Raw genomic sequence first — 27,146 nt, 5'->3', positions numbered from 1 at the left:
AAGCCAGCATCACTAAAATATAACGTTTGACGTGAAACTGTGTTTCACTATGTTTGTTTCCATAAAGAGACTAATCGAAAAAAAAATAAGAAGAAGAAGAAGGCCCTGCGTTTCAAGTAGGCTTGAATTTAGTACAAGCTTTCTAACCCAATTATTCTCATTTTGGAAATGTCTTTAGCAGTCTTGTCGTGACTTGTTTACTGCGCTGACAGAAATCCAGTGCCTGGGTTTGCGAAAGCGCCATTGGTCCATCTCGCGTGCGGATCCAGTCCGGCCATTTCTTCCCTCCAAAACTCATCCTTGCTGCAGGGAGGAGCATTGAGCATCCGTCTCACTGTATTCAAGAAAACGGATATATACAGTACTTTTTTTAAATTAATTTTTTTACTTTTCATTGCTTATGTTCAAAACCTTTTATATCAACTATTATATGCACAAGGGGTTTCAACGCGGAACCTTCTAGCTATCATCTGTCTCAAGAAGGGCGCGGGTTTTTCAGTTGTATAGGGAAGTCGTCTCATTTTATTTCCTGCGCCAAAAAAATGCAATGACATGGTCAGTACAATAAAACCTCGGTAAGCTATGTTTTCTATACTTGGTCAAACTGTACTTTATGTGAATTGCGGCCCTGCGCTTTGTAATTGAAGTCAATTTGTTTCTAGAAAAGCCTTGCCAGTCAAGTGTTAACAAGGCATCCTCAGACACTAGGGAAGGCTACTTCTGTTTATGCCCCACCTGACCAATGCCTACCTGAGAAACCGATGACAGTAATTCTGCTGCATTTGCTAGTGCCTAATGGACTACAATGATTTCATGTCTTCATTTCAAATGGTTGTCTTAGTTGTACAATGTCAAACTATCTTTCGATTAAGTGAAGTAGTCTATATGAGGAAGAAATGAGTTGGTGAGTGACGTACACAAGTTGCATCATCACGCTGTCACTAGATACTTTCTCACATGTGATTGTCATGCACTGTGTACAATACCTTTTCCCACCGAGCAGTAGCCTACAACCATATTCTGCATGAGAATCCATCCCATAAGGGAATTTTCCAGATACAATGAAGGTCAGAATATGACATTGCAGTGAGGTTTAAACACAGACTTGAATTAACCAAAAGGGCATTGCCTGCAGGGAGGGATTCACAATCACAATGTTGTAAGTATCTGCCTGTCACTATATGGTATTTGGTATTTTATTAGGATCCCCATTAGCTGTTGCAAAAGCAGCAGCTACACTTCCTGGGGTTCAACACAGAACATGAAACATAATACAGAATGACATAATACAGAACATCAATAGACAAGAACAGCTCAAATACAGACCTACATGTAGCCTACATATCAATACATACACACAAACTATCTAGGTTAAATAGGAGAGAGGCGTTGTGCCGCGATGTGTTGCTTTATCTTATATAAAAATAATAGGTTTGCTGTTTATTTGAGCAATATGAGATGGAAGGAAGTTCCATGCAATAAGGGCTCTATATAATACTGTATGCTCTCTTGAATTTGTTCTGGATTTGGGGACTATGAAAAGACCCCTGGTGGCATGTCTGGTGGGATAAGTGTGTGTGTCAGAACTTTGTGTAGGCATTCACATCCCTGAACAGATTAAGCTTTGGTAGCACTATTCATTGATTGTCATTTTTTGGGGACTGAGGAGAGGAGACCTGCTCAAGGTGTCCTCATTTAATTTCATGATGGTCAAGTGTCAGATCCCTCTTCTCATTCATGTGATTTAGAAGGCAAAACTGATCCTAGACCAGCTCTCTTATTAAACACAGAGACCTTTTCATCTTTCTGATGACATGTTTCATTAAAAAATTGTGACACAATTGGAACCCTTGAGCTGTTTTTAATTAGTCAATTATAGTAGTTTGCTGAGAGCCTGTGCTTCTGAAGGACCCTGTTTTAACGTCAGGTTTAATGAGACTGTGCGTTAATGAAATGTTCAGTCCATTCTGCTATTGTAAATACAATATTCAGGGTGCAATAGTAATCTTTTTGTATTGTTTTATTGTAGTACACCTTCACAATGAACTACCTTTAGCTCCACAGGCCTTTCACTGTCAAATCAGACTGATGGTATAGGCCTAGTTACAATGCACATCCACATCACATGATTGCCTTCCCATTTAAGTTCTATTGTCCAACTGAGTGAGTGTTGTAAGACTGTTTGCTCATGTGCCAGTGTTACAATGTGCCAGTGTTACAATGTGGAAGTGGATGCTATACTTTTGTCATCACATATGAAAGTGATACCATATGAAATGGAGTCTCATCTGAATTAACCTCATTGCCAGTAGTTCAGTTCATCTCACCTTCTTCACCCCTACCAGTCAACCAATCACTGTGCGCTTATTACCTGTTCATATCACGCAGTAGTTGTTCCCTGATAGGAATGAAGCCCTTGTGTTCTCTTCCTGTAATGTGATCTACATGGGTCTTTTTTCCACCTGCTTAATTATGGAACAAGAAATGGTGATCAGCAGCACCCTTGGAGCAGCAGACCATCTGCTGTGATAATGATGACTGACAGTCTGGTCAATAGCACTGCGATAATGATGACTGACAGTCTGGTCAATGTGATAATGATGACTGACAGTCTGGTCAATAACACTGTGATAATGATGACTGACAGTCTGGTCAATAACACTGTGATAATGATGACTGACAGTCTGGTCAATAACACTGTGATAATGATGACGGACAGTCTGGTCAGTAACACTGTGATAATGATGACTGACAGTCTGGTCACTAACACTGTGACAATGATGACTGACAGTCTGGGCAATAGCACTCTGATAATGATGACTGAAAGTCTGGTCAATAACACTGTGATAATGATGACTGACAGTCTGGGCAATAGCACTCTGATAATGATGACTGAAAGTCTGGTCAATAACACTGTGATAATGATGACTGACAGTCTGGTCAATAACACTGTGATAATGATGACGGACAGTCTGGTCAGTAACACTGTGATAATGATGACTGACAGTCTGGTCAATAACACTGTGATAATGATGACGGACAGTCTGGTCAGTAACACTGTGATAATGATGACTGACAGTCTGGTCACTAACACTGTGACAATGATGACTGACAGTCTGGTCACTAACACTGTGACAATGATGACTGACAGTCTGGGCAATAGCACTCTGATAATGATGACTGAAAGTCTGGTCACTAACACTGTGATAATGATGACTGACAGTCTGGGCAATAGCACTGTGATAATGATGACGGACAGTCTGGGCAATAGCACTGTGATAATGATGACGGACAGTCTGGGCAATAGCACTGTGATAATGATGACTGACAGTCTGGGCAATAGCACTCTGATAATGATGACTGAAAGTCTGGTCACTAACACTGTGATAATGATGACTGACAGTCTGGTCAGTAACACTGTGATAATGATGACTGACAGTCTGGTCAATAACACTGTGATAATGATGACTGACAGTCTGGTCAATAGCACTGTGATAATGATGACTAACAGTCTGGTCAATAGCACTGTGATATTGATGACTGACTAAGTGTTATTGTACATGAACCTGGCATATGCCTCATCTCAACAAAATAAACAATAGCACCCCCTTACCCCACATAGATAAAGTGATATGTAAATATGATGGTACTTGTCTGCTTATGTAACATGGGACCAACACTTTACATGTTGCGTTTTAATATTTCTGTTCAGTATATACAGTGGGGGGAAAAAGTATTTAGTCAGCCACCAATTGTGCCAGTTCTCCCACTTAAAAAGATGAGAGAGGCCTGTAATTTTCATCATAGGTACACTTCAACTATGACAGACAAAATGAGAAAAAAATTCCAGAAAATCACATTGTAGGATTTTTAATGAATTTATTTGCAAATTATGGTGCAAATAACATTGGACCACTCAACAACAGTCTGACGGTGATAGAAGCTGTTCAACAGTCTGATGGTAATAGAAGCTGTTCAACAGTCTGATGGTAATAGAAGCTGTTCAACAGTCTGATGGTAATAGAAGCTGTTCAACAGTCTGATGGTCTGGTAATAGAAGCTGTTCAACAGTCTGATTGCCTGGTAATAGAAGCTGTTCAACAGTCTGATGGTCTGATGGTAATAGAAGCTGTTCAACAGTCTGATGGTAATAGAAGCTGTTCAACAGTCTGATGGCCTGGTGATAGAAGCTGTTCAACAGTCTGATGGTGATAGAAGCTGTTCAACAGTCTGATGGCCTGGTAATAGAAGCTGTTCAACAGTCTGATGGTGATAGAAGCTGTTCAACAGTCTGATAGCCTGGTGATAGAAGCTGTTTAACAGTCTGATGGTAATAGAAGCTGTTCAACAGTCTGATGGTAATAGAAGCTGTTCAACAGTCTGATGGTAATAGAAGCTGTTCAACAGTCTGATGGTAATAGAAGCTGTTCAACAGTCTGATGGTAATAGAAGCTGTTCAACAGTCTGATGGTAATAGAAGCTGTTCAACAGTCTGATGGTAATAGAAGCTGTTCAACAGTCTGATGGCCTGGTAATAGAAGCTGTTCAACAGTCTGATGGTAATAGAAGCTGTTCAACAGTCTGATGGTGATAGAAGCTGTTCAACAGTCTGATGGCCTGGTAATAGAAGCTGTTCAACAGTCTGATGGTGATAGAAGCTGTTCAACAGTCTGATGGCCTGGTAATAGAAGCTGTTCAACAGTCTGATGGCCTGGTGATAGAAGCTGTTCAACAGTCTGATGGCCTGGTAATAGAAGCTGTTCAACAGTCTGATGGTGATAGAAGCTGTTCAACAGTCTGATGGCCTGGTAATAGAAGCTGTTCAACAGTCTGATGGTAATAGAAGCTGTTCAACAGTCTGATGGTGATAGAAGCTGTTCAACAGTCTGATGGTAATAGAAGCTGTTCAACAGTCTGATGGTAATAGAAGCTGTTCAACAGTCTGATGGAGATAGAAGCTGTTCAACAGTCTGATGGTAATAGAAGCTGTTCAACAGTCTGATGGTAATAGAAGCTGTTCAACAGTCTGATGGAGATAGAAGCTGTTCAACAGTCTGATGGAGATAGAAGCTGTTCAACAGTCTGATGGTAATAGAAGCTGTTCAACAGTCTGATGGTAATAGAAGCTGTTCAACAGTCTGATGGTAATAGAAGCTGTTCAACAGTCTGATGGTAATAGAAGCTGTTCAACAGTCTGATGGTGATAGAAGCTGTTCAACAGTCTGATGGTGATAGAAGCTGTTCAACAGTCTGATGGTGATAGAAGCGGTTCAACAGTCTGATGGTCTGGTAATAGAAGCTGTTCAACAGTCTGATGGTAATAGAAGATGTTCAACAGTCTGATGGAGATAGAAGATGTTCAACAGTCTGATGGAGATAGAAGCTGTTCAACAGTCTGATGGAGATAGAAGCTGTTCAACAGTCTGATGGTAATAGAAGCTGTTCAACAGTCTGATGGTAATAGAAGCTGTTCAACAGTCTGATGGTAATAGAAGCTGTTCAACAGTCTGATGGTAATAGAAGCTGTTCAACAGTCTGATGGTAATAGAAGCTGTTCAACAGTCTGATGGTAATAGAAGCTGTTCAACAGTCTGATGGTAATAGAAGCTGTTCAACAGTCTGATGGTAATAGAAGCTGTTCAACAGTCTGATGGTAATAGAAGCTGTTCAACAGTCTGATGGTAATAGAAGCTGTTCAACAGTCTGATGGTAATAGAAGCTGTTCAACAGTCTGATGGCCTGGTGATAGAAGCTGTTCAACAGTCTGATGGTGATAGAAGCTGTTCAACAGTCTGATGGTCTGGTAATAGAAGCTGTTCAACAGTCTGATGGTGATAGAAGCTGTTCAACAGTCTGATGGTTATAGAAGCTGTTCAACAGTCTGATGGTGATAGAAGCTGTTCAACAGTCTGATGGTAATAGAAGCTGTTCAACAGTCTGATGGTAATAGAAGCTGTTCAACAGTCTGATGGTAATAGAAGCTGTTCAACAGTCTGATGGTAATAGAAGCTGTTCAACAGTCTGATGGTGATAGAAGCTGTTCAACAGTCTGATGGTAATAGAAGCTGTTCAACAGTCTGATGGTAATAGAAGCTGTTCAACAGTCTGATGGTAATAGAAGCTGTTCAACAGTCTGATGGTAATAGAAGCTGTTCAACAGTCTGATGGTAATAGAAGCTGTTCAACAGTCTGATGGTAATAGAAGCTGTTCAACAGTCTGATGGTAATAGAAGCTGTTCAACAGTCTGATGGTAATAGAAGCTGTTCAACAGTCTGATGGTAATAGAAGCTGTTCAACAGTCTGATGGCCTGGTGATAGAAGCTGTTCAACAGTCTGATGGTCTGGTAATAGAAGCTGTTCAACAGTCTGATGGTGATAGAAGCTGTTCAACAGTCTGATGGTTATAGAAGCTGTTCAACAGTCTGATGGTGATAGAAGCTGTTCAACAGTCTGATGGTTATAGAAGCTGTTCAACAGTCTGATGGTGATAGAAGCTGTTCAACAGTCTGATGGTAATAGAAGCTGTTCAACAGTCTGATGGTAATAGAAGCTGTTCAACAGTCTGATGGTAATAGAAGCTGTTCAACAGTCTGATGGTAATAGAAGCTGTTCAACAGTCTGATGGTAATAGAAGCTGTTCAACAGTCTGATGGTAATAGAAGCTGTTCAACAGTCTGATGGTAATAGAAGCTGTTCAACAGTCTGATGGTCTGGTAATAGAAGCTGTTCAACAGTCTGATGGTAATAGAAGCTGTTCAACAGTCTGATGGCCTGGTGATAGAAGCTGTTCAACAGTCTGATGGTGATAGAAGCTGTTCAACAGTCTGATGGTCTGGTAATAGAAGCTGTTCAACAGTCGGATGGTGATAGAAGCTGTTCAACAGTCTGATGGTTATAGAAGCTGTTCAACAGTCTGATGGTGATAGAAGCTGTTCAACAGTCTGATGGTTATAGAAGCTGTTCAACAGTCTGATGGTAATAGAAGCTGTTCAACAGTCTGATGGTAATAGAAGCTGTTCAACAGTCTGATGGTGATAGAAGCTGTTCAACAGTCTGATGGTGATAGAAGCGGTTCAACAGTCTGATGGTGATAGAAGCGGTTCAACAGTCTGATGGTGATAGAAGCGGTTCAACAGTCTGATGGTGATAGAAGCGGTTCAACAGTCTGATGGTCTGGTAATAGAAGCTGTTCAACAGTCTGATGGTAATAGAAGATGTTCAACAGTCTGATGGAGATAGAAGCTGTTCAACAGTCTGATGGAGATAGAAGCTGTTCAACAGTCTGATGGAGATAGAAGCTGTTCAACAGTCTGATGGTAATAGAAGCTGTTCAACAGTCTGATGGTGATAGAAGCTGTTCAACAGTCTGATGGTAATAGAAGCTGTTCAACAGTCTGATGGTAATAGAAGCTGTTCAACAGTCTGATGGTAATAGAAGCTGTTCAACAGTCTGATGGTAATAGAAGCTGTTCAACAGTCTGATGGTGATAGAAGCTGTTCAACAGTCTGATGGTGATAGAAGCTGTTCAACAGTCTGATGGTAATAGAAGCTGTTCAACAGTCTGATGGTAATAGAAGCTGTTCAACAGTCTGATGGTAATAGAAGCTGTTCAACAGTCTGATGGTAATAGAAGCTGTTCAACAGTCTGATGGTAATAGAAGCTGTTCAACAGTCTGATGGTAATAGAAGCTGTTCAACAGTCTGATGGTAATAGAAGCTGTTCAACAGTCTGATGGTCTGGTAATAGAAGCTGTTCAACAGTCTGATGGTCTGGTAATAGAAGCTGTTCAACAGTCTGATGATCTGGTAATAGAAGCTGTTCAACTGTCTGATGGTGATAGAACCTGTTCAACAGTCTGATGGTCTGGTGATAGAAGCTGTTCAACAGTCCCAGTCTTTGTGGCGAGGACTAAGATTTAGTATTTCACTGAGCTGAACACTAATAACGACATGTGACCAATGTTTAGTCTTTCTATCACCCTCTTGTCTAATGATACGTGTTGTTTACTCAGTGCTCCTGTTTTACTGTCTGCAGGCGGGCTGGACTGGCTCCAGAGTTCAATTTAATGAACCATGATAAGTCAAGAAACAGATGTCTGCACAGATGGCTCTAATTCAGATTTATTTTAATTATACAATGAAATTCTCTCCCTTGATAGTGTATAGCGGTGTGAAACCTCATACTGTTGAATCCATATTGTGTCATCCTCTTCCATACAAAACAATGCTACAGTGTATCCTGCTGAATTCCCTGCCATAGCCACTCACAGAGACCGTTATTGACACGTCTCCAAGTGGATGGTTTGAATCCAAACTGGATTCTGGAAGGAAAACAAAAACCATCTGACATTCTTGAGCTTTGCTGGCTGGTGAAATCATGATAAGATAAGACAGAGTAGAGGTTGATAGGACAGCGTTGAGGTTGTGTCACGAGAATTTTCAATCCCAATGATAATAGCTCACAATCAATAGCTCTGACCAATCCCCCAGATCTGTAAGACCATGGGTTTAATAATAATTAGTCAAAGACTCATCTTATGCAATAAGATAGTACAGTTTATTCACCAGAATGTTCTGAAGTCCATTATACAAAGACATCCATTTCATAGCTGTGCACATACTTCCACACAAACAGTAGGTATCCTACGCACATACATACACACAAGCAGTAGGTGAGTTTTATCCTTCTCCATAGTCCTCACCACTGTGTATCACTACCCAGCCGACAGCTCCATTCCCCCGAGATTAGGGAAACCTTGAGAAGTACTCCCTATGCTCTCATAGGTTCCTCAGAGGCCTAGCCAGGTCAGTCCAAACACAGTTTAATTGTTCTCGTTTTTTACCTCGGCACACACATACAAGTTCAAATCCTAAGCTACGCCTTACTCAGACAGTCTTTGTTTTTCCACTATACAAATACATTGTTTAATCTAATTCTGACTAAAACTACACACGTCATCAGATTATAATTTTATGATTCTAATTAATTTCATACAATTATAAGGTTTCAGAGTATAATTATTTTATCATTATCTTTCAACATATACATTATTTTATCAGGTTGATAGCACAGAGTTGAGGTTTCATGTGCGAGGTTGATAGGACAGGGTTGAGGTTGATAGGACAGAGTTGAGGATTCATATGCGTGGTTGATAGGACAGAGTTGAGGTTTCATGTGCGAGGTTGATAGGACAGAGTTGAGGTTGATAGGAAAGAGTTGAGGTTGATAGGACATGGTTGAGATTGATAGGACAAAGTTGAGGTTGATAGAACAGATTTGAGGATTCATGTGTGTGGTTGATAGGACAGACTTGAGGTTGATAGAACAGAGTTGAGGATTCATGTGTGTGGTTGATAGGACAGAGTTGAGGTTGATAGAACAGAGTTGAGGATTCATGTGTGTGGTTGATAGGACAGAATTGAGGTTGATAGGACAGGGTTGAGATTTCATGTAGGGGTGTGATAAATGTAACATTTTCCTTAACTTTTATGCTACCATTTTTTTTATTGCTCAAACATTAAAAATAACATAAAATTACGTGATTCACAATTCAGATATGGTCCTGCATATGCCCATAAGTGGCAATGCAGTTCAATCTACTGCAGTCCTGGCAACCTACCAGACAACACTCGCGTTAGTACTGTCCTCCACCCACTCTGAAACGATGATATTAATGCCGTTTTACGTTCTCTGTTGTCTCTCTCCTCCATGCACTCAGTTTTCAGTACATGGGACTTCATGGCTCACTTCCCATCAATGTGATGGCTCATTGCAGAGATGTATGACTGTGTGTTCATAGACGTTCAACAATATGTTGTTGACACCATGTATGGTGTTTAAGAGCTCGTGGGGGTAGTTTTACCACAGTGAACATTTGGTAGTATAGCCTATTTGGAAAGAATAAGGAAGAGTGTTGAGGTCATTGGCTTAGTGTTCTCCATTATGCCTTTATGTTAATCAGAAGGTCCTCAAGGCAAAAGGATACCGTACAGAATCCGTGGCATTAGTGTTTTTTAAATTTATTACACAGTCACATGGTTAATAAAATATCAGAGATGATATACTGCGTTGTATTACATTTACATTTGAGTCATTTAGCTGCAGACTCTCTTATCCAGAGTGACTTACAGTAGCATTAAGGGTTAAGTGCCTAGCTCAAATCTACAGATTTTTCACCGTGTCGGCTCTGGGATTCGAAACCAGAGATCTTTCGGTTACTGGCTCAAGTCTCTAACCGCTAAGCTGCGTGGCGCACCATTGTTGAATTTAGTAATTTAGTAATCCATTTCCACCTTGCATTTCTGCAAACCTACGATTGTGCAGATGTTGTTCATAGTTTACTTATTCACCAAGTTTGATAGGACAGAGTTGAGATTGATAGGACAGGTTAGAGGTTGATAGGACAGAGTTGAAGTTGATAGGACAGAGTTGAAGTTGATAGGACAGGGTAGAGGTTGATAGGACAGAGTTGAAGTTGATAGGACAGAGTTGAAGTTGATAGGACAGGGTAGAGGTTGATAGGACAGGTTAGAGGTTGATAGGACAGAGTTGAAGTTGATAGGACAGAGTTGAAGTTGATAGGACAGGGTAGAGGTTGATAGGACAGAGTTGAAGTTGATAGGACAGAGTTGAAGTTGATAGGACAGGGTAGAGGTTGATAGGACAGAGTTGAAGTTGATAGGACAATTATTCTTTATCGACATTATCGAAAATTAATCTAAATGTTTTTATATCGTTACTGAGGGAAGTAATTACCTCGATAATTATTGATATTAATTTATCGCCCAGCCCTATTTCAGCATATATTTTCCAAGATAAGCTTAGCTAGAACACATTTTTAAGATGATTTTATTTATTTATTTTATTTATGATCAATAATTCCTTTTATAAAAGACTGAATAATTACATCTCAGAATAAGAACACAGAATGTGGTGAATGTACAAGATTCTGACGCTAAGATATGATACATTAATATCCATCACATTCTCAACAGTTATGGGATGTTACCGACATCATTAATATCCATCACATCATCAACCATTATGGGATGTTACTGACATCATTAATATTAATCACATCCACAACAGTAATGGATGTTACTGACATCATTAATATCCATCACATTCTCAACAGTTATGGGATGTTACTGACATCATTAATATCCATCACATCATCAACAGTTATGGGATGTTACTGACATCATTAATATTAATCACATCATCAACCGTTATGGGATGTTACGGATATTTTTTACATTTTTACTTAACCCTTATTTTTCTTAAACCTGCATGGTTGTTTAAGGGCTTGTTAGTAAGCATTTCACTGTAAGTTCTACTCCTGTTGTATTCGGTGCATGTGACAAATAAAATGTTAGTTGATTTGATTTTATATCATAACGCTGAAAATGGATACTAACATTTGAAAAAGAGAAACCAATTATAGACCATATAAAACCTTGACAGAGAAAGTTTCAAGATGATCCAATGTAAGGTTCATGTTTTACAAAAACGTTTCTTAAAAATACAGTATGGATGTTACATCACCTGTTCCAGTTACCCCCTGTCTTTACAAGACTGTAGAAGATGCAAACAAAACTCAAGACACTTCAATTTGGTCTGTAATGCATCATTAACATCTCATCTCCATAACTAACACTGGGGGGGGGGGGGGGCAAACTCTGTGAGCAATGAAATATGATTGACTGACGAGACTTTTTTGAGACTTGGGCCTCTATTTTAACACACCTAATGGTAAATCTAAGTGCTGGTGCATTGGGAAAGTATTCATACCCCTTGACTTATTCTACATTTTGTTGTGCTACAGCCTGAATTCAACATTTATTCTCTTGTCCCTCTGCAGACATGTGTTGAGCAATATGTTTGGAACTCCGAATCGCTATTGAATTGCAGTATCTAATCTCAATAGCATACATATAGAATCGCAACACGTATCGTATCGGCACCTAAGTATCGTGAGGTCCCTGGCGTGAGGTCCCTGGCGTGAGGGTGAGGTCCCTGGCGTGAGCGTGAGGTCCCTGGCGTGAGGTCCCTGGCGTGAGGGTGAGGTCCCTGGCGTGAGGTCCCTGGCGTGAGGTCCCTGGCAATTCCCAGCCCTACTAGTATATCTCCCCATGTTATAAAACGTAATAATTGTTGAAGAAAGAGCGGATCAATCTGAAAGTCTCAATCTTGTTTGGAATCGTGTACTCTTCCTTCGTGCAGCTCTAATGAAGGAAATTGAAAACGTGACTAACATTAACACTGCATCAATCACTTTTTTATTTGTGTTTATTCTGTCCTTGGGTTGTCTTGTCTTGGCTAATTAAGTCTGTCCCATTTAAGGGGATTTAACCATCACATTTTATAATGGACCTATTGGATTTGACAGCCTTGGAGCAGGCAGCATCAACAACCTTTTAACAGCTGGAGAGTAGAGAGTGAGAGAGGGTATTTACACTGATTTATTACTGTCCTCTATCAATCCTTGACACAGGAAAGACATGATGATTTGACTATAATCTAATTTTACTGAAGGGTGTTATTCAGTGTTGAAAGTGGAGGGTATATGCTTAATACCCACTTAATCGCCACTGATACATGTCAAAGTAGTGTAGTGGAGGGTATACACCTTATCAATGAATAGAGCTGATGGAACAGATTTGGAATGTTATTAAGCTTAAAATGTTGATAAACTATTGTTTGAATGTGCACACGGCAGGAGGCCTATGTGTGAATGTTTCAAAATGCAATTTGCACGAGAAACACTGTTCTAAAATGTGCACCGTGGTTTCATGGACAGAGATAGAAATGTCTGTTATAAAGAGGAGAGATCTAAAGATGAAACAACTGTTATGGGATGTTAATATGATTTGGATAATGCCTTTGGCTGCTAGACAATGAAAGGGGGCGGCAGGGTAGCCTAGTGGTTAGAGCGTTGGACATGTAACCGAAAGGTTGCAAGATCGAATCCCGGAGCTGGCAAGGTAAAAACAACTGTCGCTCTGCCCCTGAACAAGGCAGTTAACTTACCGTTCCTAGGACGTCATTGTAAATAAGAATTAGTTGGTAACTGACTTGCCTAGCTAAATAAAGGTTAGATAAAAATACAAATAAAAAATAAAGTTCACAGAACCAGAAGAACACATCGTTATAAAACAATTGCCTCCATGTTTCTATGGTGGGATTTTGTCTTTAGGCTTCTACTTTGAAGCAAGGTAAGATGCCTCATCATATGAAATAAAACGTCCAGGTTTCAAAACAATTAAGGAACAGGGCTTTCCCCCAAAACGTTCTCTATTCATTGTTAACCAGCTACAAAGCTAGCCTATGCCTACCTGTCAGAATGATATGATTATATCATCAATCCAGTACATCAATTCAGTGGCTATTTATTTTGCAAACTCCATCTCATGTGCTAATCAAACAGTAGTGCTAGGTGCCTGCACACTTGAATTAAAGGGGAACTACTCTCAGAAATCAAAATTTATTAGATTCTACTTAGACCTCAAAAGTGGTCTCCCTGGTGTGGTTTAAGCATTGGTATGGACTTAGAACGTACAATTGTGTTGTTTTTCTGTAAAATAAGTCAAATAAAAAAACTGTGACTTTGAGAATACAAATCTGGAAAAAATTGGAGAGAATCTGAAACCTGTGAAATTCTGGCTCAGTTTATCTGTTTCAATAGTAGGCCTACTATTATCCGACTGAACAGTACAGCTTGTGTTAGCCTGACTGTGAAAGACCAATATGGGCTTCATCATTTTAGATCATTCAGAGTGTATGTCACTGCTTCTCATAGAATTGTTCACGAAGGGGGCCGTTTTCCTTCACCGGGCCGTTTGGAAATGTTTGGGGGAAATTAGAGTCCCCGACACCACTGGGTTTACCGTAGCTCCAAAGTCTCATCGTTTTTACAACATGTTCTTTGTGATTTTAGCTGATGTTATCCCTTTGCCCGTTTTGATTGGTTTTGAACTGAGAATAGGACATGTTTGGATATTCAAATGTTAAGAAGTTGAGATTTTCCTAAAGCCATCTAGAACTGTGTGAGGATGAACTCCCACTATTGGTAAAGAGGATCTAGCCAGTCCCATGTATTCTGGTTATTTCTCAGTCTGTTCTTATGTGTCAGTGTAAACACCTCTAACGTAGCAGTAAGAGACTTGCATGCAAAGGCATTCTGGGGATGTTTTGCATGCTTTTCATTGCAGTGTTATCAATTGGCTTTGTTTGGTGTCATTTCTCCTGGTTGTAAAAATAACCAAGAGCAAGGTCCTGCTGGGTAACTGATGTTTGACTCAGGTCTGTCACCAATCCACTGGACACAAGTGTCATTCAGTGTCCCTACATGGAGCTGCTCAAGGCATTCTTTAGACCAGTGGCTCAAACTGTAAAAAGTGACAATGTGCTACTGTTCAGTCAATGTGAATCAAACAGTCAATATTCAGATTCAACCTTAAACAGGAACCAGCTATTTGAAATGTCCTAATTTCATATTTTTCTCTGAATGACGCTAATACCTAGAATTTTGTGAGAAGTTGAGCTACAAGGATTAGATGGGAAGAATTCAACTTCCCTTTCAAGCTGAACATAACATAGCTCGCTTTCTGTATGCATTAGCTTAGCGCTTGATGATTACAGCAGTTCTCAGTACAGAGGAAGTGTTGACTTCTGTTGTTTCATCAACATTAGCCTAATCAGCTCACAACTTCTGTCTCCAGACTAGCCTATAGTGTGTGGCCTAATATACAGTCAGGTCCGTAATTGTTGGCACCCTTGATCATAGCTGTGGGAAGTGCTGAAGGTGTTGCAGCACCCCCTGGAGGTGAGGTGGCAAAACTGCAAGCATCTGTGTATCAATTTTTAAACAATGAATACATAATTTCTCTGTTAAATTATTATTGTGAATAATAATGTGATTGGGGAGAGTGAAAATGGCATTTTATTACACCTTCACTTATACCCTTTAAATGTGTGATTTCGTTACTTTTGTGTTAATTGGGCTCAAAACCATTCCATATATGTATACACAACAGTCAGCCATTTGTCTTGTCAATTTGACAAGTTCAGGTGTGTTAGTAATTGGTTTATGTCTTGAAAGGTGGTCTGTTTTGAATAGTGGGAGAGGAATGCTTGGAAGAGGTAGACATGCTATATGCTCTGCGGGAAAAGTGTTTTTGTTTTAATAACCTTTTATGGTATGTTTTAACCTCTTTAAAACCATCTGTTTTATAGCCAAAAATAATTATTTAATTCTGACAATTGTCAGTCCAGTTATTCTTGTTTAATCTCTTGATTTGTACGGGGTACGGCCAGCTGTGTCACAGGGAGAGAAACCAAACATGGGATATATATATATGGGTCCCATTGTGCATGTAGAGCATGTAGAGCTCTGTGATATGTTCATATATATATATTCAGTTGTGGGGGTTTGGATTCGGACACGCACTCTGCTGTACGATAGACAGTTTAGTTTGTGTTAAGGCAGGCCTCTCTGTCCTTCTCGCTCTCCCCCCTGTCTCTGTCCCTCTCCCCCAGGACCTAAAATTAACACCCGCCAAATGCGGAGGGGGGGGGGGGGGGGGGGGGTTCAGGGCTCCAGTAAAAAGTGAAGTACGATCATGGCAAACACTGCAGTAGCTGTTTTCAAAGTATTTCTGCCTGACGCTGCAACACTGCATGGCTGGGGACTGTGCGCACCTGAAGAGCTGAGTGACAGATTCATTTTTAGAAGCGCTGCGCAGAGGCATAAAAGTTGTTCTAATTTTTACTTGAAACATAAGTTTACTGAAGTGAAACTTTGTTGTTGTGTTTCTTGGCTATTTACATTGTTTTGTTCACAAGCTAGGTTGTTTTTCAATGTTTGAGTTTCAACTGCTAGGGAAGAGAAGCAAATGGGGATACTAGTCAGACACTCATTCTCACAGGCATAAACAGGGTTGCCAGGTCTAGCTAAAATGTATAGCCCATGACCTCGTGAAACCTGCCCACAAGGAAAACTAGCCCTATTGATTATTATTTTACAGCAAGAGATGCCTTGCCACATTTATCCAATAAACCCTTTTTCCATAACATTATCGAGCGAATTATGGAATATCGACTTGATTTGTTAGAATGTAGACTAAGAAACTAAATGGGTTTTTCCATCAAAATAATAATTATTGCAACCTTAAGAATATGTCCCAAGAGAAAAGATAATACACCCTTTTTAAACTTGCCAGATTTTTCGCATCAATGGATGTCGATTTGACTTGTTTTTCTGCAATGATTAAGCAATAAGGCCTGAGGAGGTGTGGTGGGCTATATGGCCAATATAGCATGGCTAAGGCCTGTTCTTAGGACACAAACCCCCGAGGTCCCTTATTGCTATTATAAACTGGTTACCAACCCGTGGTATACGGTCTGATATACCGTGGCTTTCAACCAATCAGCATTAATGGCTCAAACCACCCAGTTTACAGAGGAGTTTGAGTGATGAAAGTTGGGCAGAGGATCTCTGTGCAAGAAACACTTGGACAAAAATTTTTTTGCCACCTAAAAAATGTATAATAATAATAATCTAAAAAAATTTCTAAAAATTATTTTTAGGCTATTTTCTGGCAATTGTGCAGTTATGATGTGCCAGATGTCAAGATTACAGACCATTATAAATGGCCTATTTACGAGATTGACTTGTTAATTCAATATACATAGACTACTGACTAAAATCTGGGTTTATAATTGCATTTCAACTTTTATTTTGTAATTTTTTTAAAGTCAGTTAAGAACAAATTCTTATTTACAATAACAGCCTCCCAAAAGGCAAAAGGCCTTCTGCTGGGACTCGGGCTGGGATTAAAAATAAAAATGAATTAAATAAAAATATAGGACAAAACACACATCACGACAAGAGAGACAACACTACATAATTGCCATGGTTTGCTGAGCTAGTAGCCTATAGCCCCTGACATCTCATTTCAGGGGAAAGTCAACAATGAAACTGACATTAAAGGTGGAGCAGTAGATCTGTGACCATGATCACAATTGATAACTTCCAATTGAATGAACTACACATGGCCATTAATAACAGCATAATAACACACGGCAGCAACAATAAACTGAAGTTATGGGCTATGTATTACATCTGTTTGGCAGCTCCAGGTAGGCTACACAAGTGACTCCAGTGACATCGTCATTTTAACATATTTATTGTATCAAATGGTAGCCTACAATGGCATATAAATTAATTGCCTATTTGATGGCCAACAGATGCAAATGTATAATTTGCAAGTCAACAGTTTGGACACACCTATTCATTCCAGTTTTTTAATTTTTTAAAACTATTTTCTACATTGTAAAGTGTCAAACAAATAAAAATATATTTTATATTCTTCAAAGTAGCCACCCTTCGCCTTGATGACAGCTTTGCACACTCTTGGCATTCTCTCAACCAGCTTCATGAGGTAGTCACCTGGAATGCATTTCAATTAACAGGTGTGAATTTCTTTCCTTAATGAGTCTGAGCCAAACAGTTGTGTTGTGACAAGGCAGGGGTGGGGTGGGGTGGGGTGGTATACAGAAGATAGCCCTATTTGGTAAAGGACAAAGTCCATATTCTGTCAAGAACAGCTCAAATAAGCAGAGAGAAACAACAGTCCATCATTACCTTAAGACATGAAGGTCAGTCAATCTGGAAAATGTCAAGAACTTTGAAAGTTTCTTCAAGTGCAGTCGCAAAAACCATCAAGCGCTATAATGAAACTGGCTCTCATGAGGACCGCCACAGGAAAGGAAGACCCAGAGTTCATTAGAGTTACCAGCCTCAGAAATTGCAGCCCAAATAAATGCTTCATAGTTCAAATAACAGTCACATCTCAAAATCAACTGTTTAGAGCAGACTGCATGAATCAGGCCTTCATGGTCTAATTGCTGCAAAGAAACCACTACTAAAAGACACCAAGAAGAAGAGACTTATTTTGGCCAAGAAACACGAGCAATGGACATTAGACCGGTGGAAATCTTTCCTTTGGTCTGATGAGTCCAAATGTGAGATTTTTGGTTCCAACCGCCGTGTCTTTGTGAGACGCAGAGTAGGCGAATGGATGATCTCTGCATGTATGGTTCCCACCGTGAAGCATGGAGGAGGTGTGATGGTGTGGGGGTGCTTTGCAGGTGAGCCTGTCAGTGATTTATTTAGAATTCAAGGCATACTTAACCAGCATGGCTACCACAGCATTCTGCAGTGATACGTCATCCCATCTGGTGTGCGCTTAGTGGGACTATAATTTGTTTTCTAACAGGACATTGACTCAACAAACCTTCAGGCTGTGTTTGGGCTATTTCAAATCAAATTATATTGGTCACATACACATGGTTAACAGATGTTAATGCTAGCGAGTGTAGCGAAATGCTTGTGCTTCTAGTTCCGACCGTTTAGTAATATCTAACAAGTAATCTAACAGTTTCACAACTACATTATACACACAAGTGTAAAGGAATGAATAAGTACATATAAATATATGGATGAGCGATGGTCATGCGGCATAGGCAAGATAGATAGTATAGAGATGTTATAGATGTACAGTAGATGGTATAGAGTACAGTATTTACATATGAGATGAGTAATGTAGGACATGTAAACATTATATAAAGTGGCATTGTTTAAAGTGACTAGTGATACATTTATTACATCCACATTTTTATTATTAAAGTGGCTAGAGATGTGAGACAGTATGTTGGCAGCAGCCACTCTCCTTGATTTGACCAAGAAGGAGAGTGATCAGATGTCCTGGCTTCCACAATCACCCAACCTCAACCCAATTGAGATGGTTTGGGATGAGTTGGACCGCAGAGTGAAGGAAAAGCAGCCAAGAAGTGCTCAGCATACGTGGGAACTCCTTCAAGACTATTGGAAAAGGATTTAAGGTGAAGCTGGTTCAGAGAATGCCAAGCGTGTGCAAAGCTGTCATCAAGGCAAAGGGTGGCTACTTTGAAGAATCAAATATAAAATATATTTAGATTTGTTTAACCCTTTTTTTGGTTACTACATGATTCCATATGTGTTATTTCATAGTTTTGATGTCTTCTACAATGAAGACATCATTCCTAGGCAACATGTGAGTTTCAAGTTTACAAGTTTCAAGCTTAGCCTAGAATTTATCCAACAATTTCTACCGATCTGAGTGCCAGTTATGATTTTCGTGGAACAGTTTACTTTAAATAATAACGCTTTTGTTTTCTCAAAAACATTATCACGTGATTTAATATTACAAATTAGAATGAAAATGTTAAAATCTAAAAGTTTAAATTCCACTTATGCGACAGCACCAGCCTCTGCCATGTGGACACACTGATTCACCGTGGGCCGTTGGAAAGACTTGGTCAATGTAGCACTTCTTTGACTTACTGTTTTATCTATAATCTATAAGAAGTTCAGCCAAATACTGGTGGTGAGTAAAGACAATCAGAAATCAGACATCCCCAAATTTCCTACATTGGCGCACAGCAGGCGAGTTAGCCTACTTTGTACGCCTGCTCAGGCACTCACTCTCCGTCAACATTAAGAGGACAGAGAAACCAGACACACGCTCATTGCTAACGTGAAGCGCTACAAACAAACTCAGTGTATTGATAAAATGTAGTGTAGGCTGCTACTGTGTACAGGGAGAGGGAGACACTGCAGGTTCATTGGACCCTGAGGACCAGAGCTGAATTTCACAGTAGGCAACGTAACACATAACAGCAGTCTATTCCACCGGTGTGGCTGAAACCAAAGACAGGAACAGACGACTGACTGATGCCAGGCCTACGTCTGGTAGAGTGAATAACGGACTGTGTAAAAAGACATGTTGATAGGGTAGAATCAGGGGCCTTGTTTCCAAGCTGCTCCCTTCCACAGGGTAGGATTAGTTGTGCATCTGATCACCACGCTCTTTCCGTGTAACCTTCCTCCATAGTTACAGTAGGGCTAGTTCTTACAGGAAAGAGCTGATTCAGAAGGACTCCTTATTTCAATAACAGGATACATCGGTATAGTCTTAACGACACACCCCTGAGTGTGCCAGTCCCCCCCCCCCCCCCACACACACACACAGAGAGTTCCATCTATAATTCAGATCCATTTAGCATGTCACCAGCCCCTGTCTTTAACCAACAAGGAACTAAGCTGAGACAAACCCTTAGCCCATTCTGATAATTCTAGCTTTCTAGTAGGTCACTTCCTCTTCCTCTGTCTAGGAAGTAGGCATGGAGATGTAGGCATGGAGATATAGGCCTATAGGTCACTTCCTCTTCCTATGTCTAGGAAGAAGAGAAACGTGGTTAGAGCACAGTACAGTAGAGTTCAGTAGAGTAGAGCTCAGTTCAGTAGAGTAGAGCTCAGTTCAGTAGAGTAGAGCTCAGTTCAGTAGAGTAGAGCTCAGTTCAGTAGAGTAGAGCTCAGTTCAGTAGAGTAGAGCTCAGTTCAGTAGAGTAGAGCTCAGTTCAGTAGAGTTCAGTAGAGTATGTATGAGTACATTTACATTTTAGTCATTTAGCAGACGATTCAAGTTTGGAACATCACAGTAGAGCACAGATATGTTCAGTAGAGTACAGTACAATACAGTATATTTTACTGTACTCTAATCTAGTGTGCTGTACTGTACTTTTCTTTACTGTTCTGTGTTGTCCAAATTTGCGAAACATAGACATCTATGATTGGTCCAGATTTGGTCCGGCCTGGGCTGACCAAATCAGCATCTGTGGACGTCCGATGTGGGTCGGTTATTTATGGGCGAGGATGTTTGTTGCAGCAAATGGAAAGAGGGTAGGTGGTAGGTGTCAGTAAGAGCCGGGAGAGGTGACATTAACTGGAGAGAGAGACAGAGAAAAGAGAGAGCGGAAGGGAGAGGGAGAGCTTGTCCAGACTGTTTTCACAGTCTTGCTTTGACCACCAGATGACAGAAAGAGAAAAAAACAGTTATGAGCTACGGCCGGGACGATACCAGTATCTTGATCTTTTTTCCATTGAAAAGATGAAAACACAAAGCAGACCAAACTCCTAGGTCCTTTAAAAACCTGCTGTATATAAAATATAGTGTGTTTTAGTTTTGGAAATAAATAAATGTGAATCCGGACGACAAAATATATATATTTCCAAATTTAGGGCTGATTTCCCCAAGTTAAATCCACTTCGTGTTTAGTTTCCTTTCAAGGGTACTAAAGAGTATCGTGATACTGGCATCGTACCGGTCTTAATATGAGCTGAGTATAACAGTATGCCAGTGGAAGGGAGGACAGTAGCAGGAGACCCAACTGTGGTTTGTAACTACTATTATTTCCCGTTCTGGCCAATTGATTTGCATTAGGCCTAATTCCGTTACCGATTTGGTAACAGAATTATGAGTTTTAATCCCTTAATAATTCTTAAACAAACTTGATAACCAACGAGTGTTATGATCGGACCAAGGTGCAGAGTGGGAGGCGTACATTTAATCTTTATTAAAAATGAACACCTAAAAACAACAAAAGGAAAACTAACATAACGTTCGGTATGCTACACAGAGCTGTACAAAAACAACACCCCACAAAACTAAGGTGGCAAAACAGGCTGCCTAAGTATGAGTCCCTATCAGAGACAACAATAGACAGCTGTCCCTGATTCATGAACCATACCCGGCCAAAACATAGAAATAAAGAACATAGAGTTTCCCACCCGAGTCACACCCTGACCAACCAAACATAGAGAATAAAAAGATCTCTACGGTCAGGGCGTGACAATGGGAGCATACAGGTCGCAGTGGTGGGTAGTATATGGGGCTTTGGTGACAAAACGGATGGCAATGTAATAGACTACATCGAGTTTGCTTAGTAGAGTGTTGGAGGCTATTTTGTAAATGACATCGCCAAAGTCAAGGATAGTCAGTTTTACAAAGGTATGTTTGGCAGCACGAGTGAAGGAGACTTTGCTGCGAAATAGGAAGCCGATTCTAGATGTAATTTTGGATTGGAGATGCTTAATGTGAGTCTGGAAGTAGAGTTTACAGACTAACCAGACACCTAGGTACTTGTAGTTGTCCACATGTTGTAAGTCAGAACCTTCCAGAGTAGTGATGCTAGTCGGGCTGGCGGGTGCGGGAAGCAATCGGTTGAAGAGCATGCAATTAGTTTTACTAGCATTTAAGAGCAGTTGGAGGACAAGGAAGGAGTGTTGTATGGCATTGAAGCTTGTTTGGAGGTTAGTTAACACAGTGTCCAAAGAAGGGCCAGAAGTATACAGAATGGTGTCGTCTGCGTAGAGGTGGATCAGAGACTCACCAGCAGCAAGAGCAACCTCATTGATATATACAGAGAAAAGAGTCAGCCCGAGAATTGAACCCTGTGGCACCCCCATAGAGACTGCCAGAGGTCCGGACAACAGGCCCTCCGATTTGACACACTGAACTCTATCTGAGAAGTAGTTGGTGAACCAGGCGAGGCAATCATTTGAGAAGCCAAGGCTAATTGAGGCTGCCGATAAGAATGCGGTGATTGACAGAGTCGAAAGCCTTGGCCAGGTCGATGAAGACTGCTGCACAGTACTGTCTTTTATCGATGCCGGTTATGATATCGTTTAGGACCTTGAGCGTGGCTGAGGTGCACCCATGACCAACTCGGAAACCAGATTGCATAGTACGGGTGGGATTCGAAATGGTCGCTGATCTGTTTACTCAGATGACTATAGCGATGTTTCTCTAATACAGTATGATGGCTATATAATGCAACCATTGACTCAGACGACTATAGTAACTATTCATTCCATATCCATTCTAAACATATCTTTCTCCTAACTCCAAACAATTGAATAATAATATTGATTAATTAGGTGGGTGCTTATAATTGTATCCTGTATTACACATGTATAAATGTGTATTATACGCATGTGGGAATTGGAATTGCTTATCCCATCTCCTCCTGAGACACCCTCGGAGAGTGGGGTCACAGCCAAGGTCAGCCATTGGCGCAATTAGGGTTTAGTGCCTTGCTCAAGGACACTTTGACAGATTTTTCAACTTCTCGGCTCGGGGATCGAACTAGCGACCTTTTGGTTACTGGCCCAACTTTCTAAATGCTAGGCTACCTGCCACCCCCTGGGCTACATTAGAGGCAAGCCTGGCATACAGCCTAAACTCGTTGGTGTTCCTGGTACTGCATAGACACGGTGTCTTGTTGGTGTTCCTGGTACTGCATAGACACTGTGTCTTGTTGGTGTTCCTGGTACTGCATAGACACTGTGTCTTGTTGGTGTTCCTGGTATTGTATAGACACGGTGTCTTGTTGGTGTTCCTGGTACTGCATAGACACTGTGTCTTGTTGGTGTTCCTGGTACTGCATAGACACGGTGTCTTGTTGGTGTTCCTGGTACTGCATAGACACTGTGTCTTGTTGGTGTTCCTGGTACTGCATAGACACTGTGTCTTGTTGGTGTTCCTGGTACTGCATAGACACTGTGTCTTGTTGGTGTTCCTGGTATTGTATAGACACGGTGTCTTGTTGGTGTTCCTGGTACTGCATAGACACTGTGTCTTGTTGGTGTTCCTGGTACTGCATAGACACGGTGTCTTGTTGGTGTTCCTGGTACTGCATAGACACGGTGTCTTGTTGGTGTTCCTGGTACTGCATAGACACTGTGTCTTGTTGGTGTTCCTGGTACTGCATAGACACGGTGTCTTGTTGGTGTTCCTGGTACTGCATAGACACGGTGTCTTGTTGGTGTTCCTGGTACTGCATAGACACGGTGTCTTGTTGGTGTTCCTGGTACTGCATAGATACCGTGTCTTGTTGGTGTTCCTGGTACTGCATAGACACTGTGTCTTGTTGGTGTTCCTGGTACTGCATAGACACCGTGTCTTGTTGGTGTTCCTGGTACTGCATAGACACTGTGTCTTGTTGGTGTTCCTGGTACTGCATAGACACTGTGTCTTGTTGGTGTTCCTGGTACTGCATAGACACTGTGTCTTGTTGGTGTTCCTGGTACTGCATAGACACTGTGTCTTGTTGGTGGTCCTGGTACTGCATAGACACTGTGTCTTGTTGGTGTTCCTGGTACTGCATAGACACTGTGTCTTGTTGGTGTTCCTGGTACTGCATAGACACTGTGTCTCGTTGGTGTTCCTGGTACTGCATAGACACTGTGTCTTGTTGGTGTTCCTGGTACTGCATAGACACTGTGTCTTGTTGGTGTTCCTGGTATTGCATAGACACCGTGTCTTGTTGGTGTTCCTGGTATTGCATAGACACTGTGTCTTGTTGGTGTTCCTGGTATTGCATAGACACTGTGTCTTGTTGGTGTTCCTGGTACTGCATAGACACTGTGTCTTGTTGGTGTTCCTGGTACTGCATAGACACTGTGTCTTGTTGGTGTTCCTGGTACTGCATAGACACCGTGTCTTGTTGGTGTTCCTGGTACTGCATAGACACCGTGTCTTGTTGGTGTTCCTGGTACTGCATAGACACCGTGTCTTGTTGGTGTTCCTGGTACTGCATAGACACTGTGTCTTGTTGGTGTTCCTGGTACTGCATAGACACTGTGTCTTGTTGGTGGTCCTGGTACTGCATAGACACTGTGTCTTGTTGGTGTTCCTGGTACTGCATAGACACTGTGTCTTGTTGGTGTTCCTGGTATTGCATAGACACTGTGTCTTGTTGGTGTTCCTGGTACTGCATAGACACTGTGTCTTGTTGGTGTTCCTGGTATTGCATAGACACTGTGTCTTGTTGGTGTTCCTGGTACTGCATAGACACCGTGTCTTGTTGGTGTTCCTGGTACTGCATAGACACCGTGTCTTGTTGGTGTTCCTGGTACTGCATAGACACTGTGTCTTGTTGGTGTTCCTGGTACTGCATAGACACCGTGTCTTGTTGGTGTTCCTGGTACTGCATAGACACTGTGTCTTGTTGGTGTTCCTGGTACTGCATAGACACCGTGTCTTGTTGGTGTTCCTGGTACTGCATAGACACTGTGTCTTGTTGGTGTTCCTGGTACTGCATAGACACTGTGTCTTGTTGGTGTTCCTGGTACTGCATAGACACTGTGTCTTGTTGGTGTTCCTGGTACTGCATAGACACTGTGTCTTGTTGGTGGTCCTGGTACTGCATAGACACTGTGTCTTGTTGGTGTTCCTGGTACTGCATAGACACTGTGTCTTGTTGGTGTTCCTGGTACTGCATAGACACTGTGTCTCGTTGGTGTTCCTGGTACTGCATAGACACTGTGTCTTGTTGGTGTTCCTGGTACTGCATAGACACTGTGTCTTGTTGGTGTTCCTGGTATTGCATAGACACCGTGTCTTGTTGGTGTTCCTGGTATTGCATAGACACTGTGTCTTGTTGGTGTTCCTGGTACTGCATAGACACTGTGTCTTGTTGGTGTTCCTGGTACTGCATAGACACTGTGTCTTGTTGGTGTTCCTGGTACTGCATAGACACGGTCTTGTTGGTGTTCCTGGTACTGCATAGACACCGTGTCTTGTTGGTGTTCCTGGTATTGCATAGACACTGTGTCTTGTTGGTGTTCCTGGTACTGCATAGACACTGTCTTGTTGGTGTTCCTGGTACTGCATAGACACTGTGTCTTGTTGGTGTTCCTGGTACTGCATAGACACTGTGTCTTGTTGGTGTTCCTGGTACTGCATAGACATAGACACTGTGTCTTGTTGGTGTTCCTGGTACTGCATAGACACCGTGTCTTGTTGGTGTTCCTGGTATTGCATAGACACTGTGTCTTGTTGGTGTTCCTGGTACTGCATAGACACCGTGTCTTGTTGGTGTTCCTGGTACTGCATAGACACTGTGTCTTGTTGGTGTTCCTGGTACTGCATAGACACTGTGTCTTGTTGGTGTTCCTGGTACTGCATAGACACTGTGTCTTGTTGGTGTTCCTGGTACTGCATAGACACTGTCTTGTTGGTGTTCCTGGTACTGCATAGACACTGTGTCTTGTTGGTGTTCCTGGTACTGCATAGACACTGTGTCTTGTTGGTGTTCCTGGTACTGCATAGACACTGTGTCTTGTTGGTGTTCCTGGTACTGCATAGACACTGTGTCTTGTTGGTGTTCCTGGTATTGCATAGACACCGTGTCTTGTTGGTGTTCCTGGTACTGCATAGACACCGTGTCTTGTTGGTGTTCCTGGTACTGCATAGACACTGTGTCTTGTTGGTGTTCCTGGTATTGCATAGACACTGTGTCTTGTTGGTGTTCCTGGTACTGCATAGACACTGTGTCTTGTTGGTGTTCCTGGTACTGCATAGACACTGTGTCTTGTTGGTGTTCCTGGTATTGCATAGACACCGTGTCTTGTTGGTGTTCCTGGTACTGCATAGACACCGTGTCTTGTTGGTGTTCCTGGTACTGCATAGACACTGTGTCTTGTTGGTGTTCCTGGTATTGCATAGACACTGTGTCTTGTTGGTGTTCCTGGTATTGCATAGACACTGTGTCTTGTTGGTGTTCCTGGTATTGCATAGACACTGTGTCTTGTTGGTGTTCCTGGTACTGCATAGACACTGTGTCTTGTTGGTGTTCCTGGTACTGCATAGACACTGTGTCTTGTTGGTGTTCCTGGTACTGCATAGACACCGTGTCTTGTTGGTGTTCCTGGTACTGCATAGACACCGTGTCTTGTTGGTGTTCCTGGTACTGCATAGACACCGTGTCTTGTTGGTGTTCCTGGTACTGCATAGACACCGTGTCTTGTTGGTGTTCCTGGTATTGCATAGACACTGTGTCTTGTTGGTGTTCCTGGTACTGCATAGACACCGTGTCTTGTTGGTGTTCCTGGTACTGCATAGACACCGTGTCTTGTTGGTGTTCCTGGTACTGCATAGACACCGTGTCTTGTTGGTGTTCCTGATATTGCATAGACACTGTGTCTTGTTGGTGTTCCTGGTATTGCATAGACACTGTGTCTTGTTGGTGTTCCTGGTATTGCATAGACACTGTGTCTTGTTGGTGTTCCTGGTACTGCATAGACACTGTGTCTTGTTGGTGTTCCTGGTACTGCATAGACACTGTGTCTTGTTGGTGTTCCTGGTACTGCATAGACACCGTGTCTTGTTGGTGTTCCTGGTACTGCATAGACACCGTGTCTTGTTGGTGTTCCTGGTACTGCATAGACACTGTGTCTTGTTGGTGTTCCTGGTACTGCA

The 27,146-nt window shown here is 41.5% G+C and overlaps 1 protein-coding gene across 1 annotated transcript in view; it reads left to right on the top strand.

Moving 5' to 3' along the window:
• The first annotated feature begins 297 nt into the window (after positions 1 to 297).
• The window catches only part of LOC109870632 (oxysterol-binding protein-related protein 6), a 74,725-nt gene continuing 47,876 nt past the window's right edge, over positions 298 to 27,146 (top strand). Inside the window, exon 1 of the mRNA XM_031805473.1 lies at positions 298 to 575. The gene's annotated coding sequence lies outside the window, so the exon portion shown is untranslated. The remainder of the gene's footprint in view (positions 576 to 27,146) is intronic.

The sequence above is a fragment of the Oncorhynchus kisutch genome, linkage group LG26 (genome assembly GCF_002021735.2).
Source record: "Oncorhynchus kisutch isolate 150728-3 linkage group LG26, Okis_V2, whole genome shotgun sequence".
Taxonomy (NCBI): domain Eukaryota; kingdom Metazoa; phylum Chordata; class Actinopteri; order Salmoniformes; family Salmonidae; genus Oncorhynchus; species Oncorhynchus kisutch.
The sequence above is the reverse complement of the archived record's forward strand: the minus strand, read 5'-3'. Positions and strand labels throughout refer to the sequence as shown.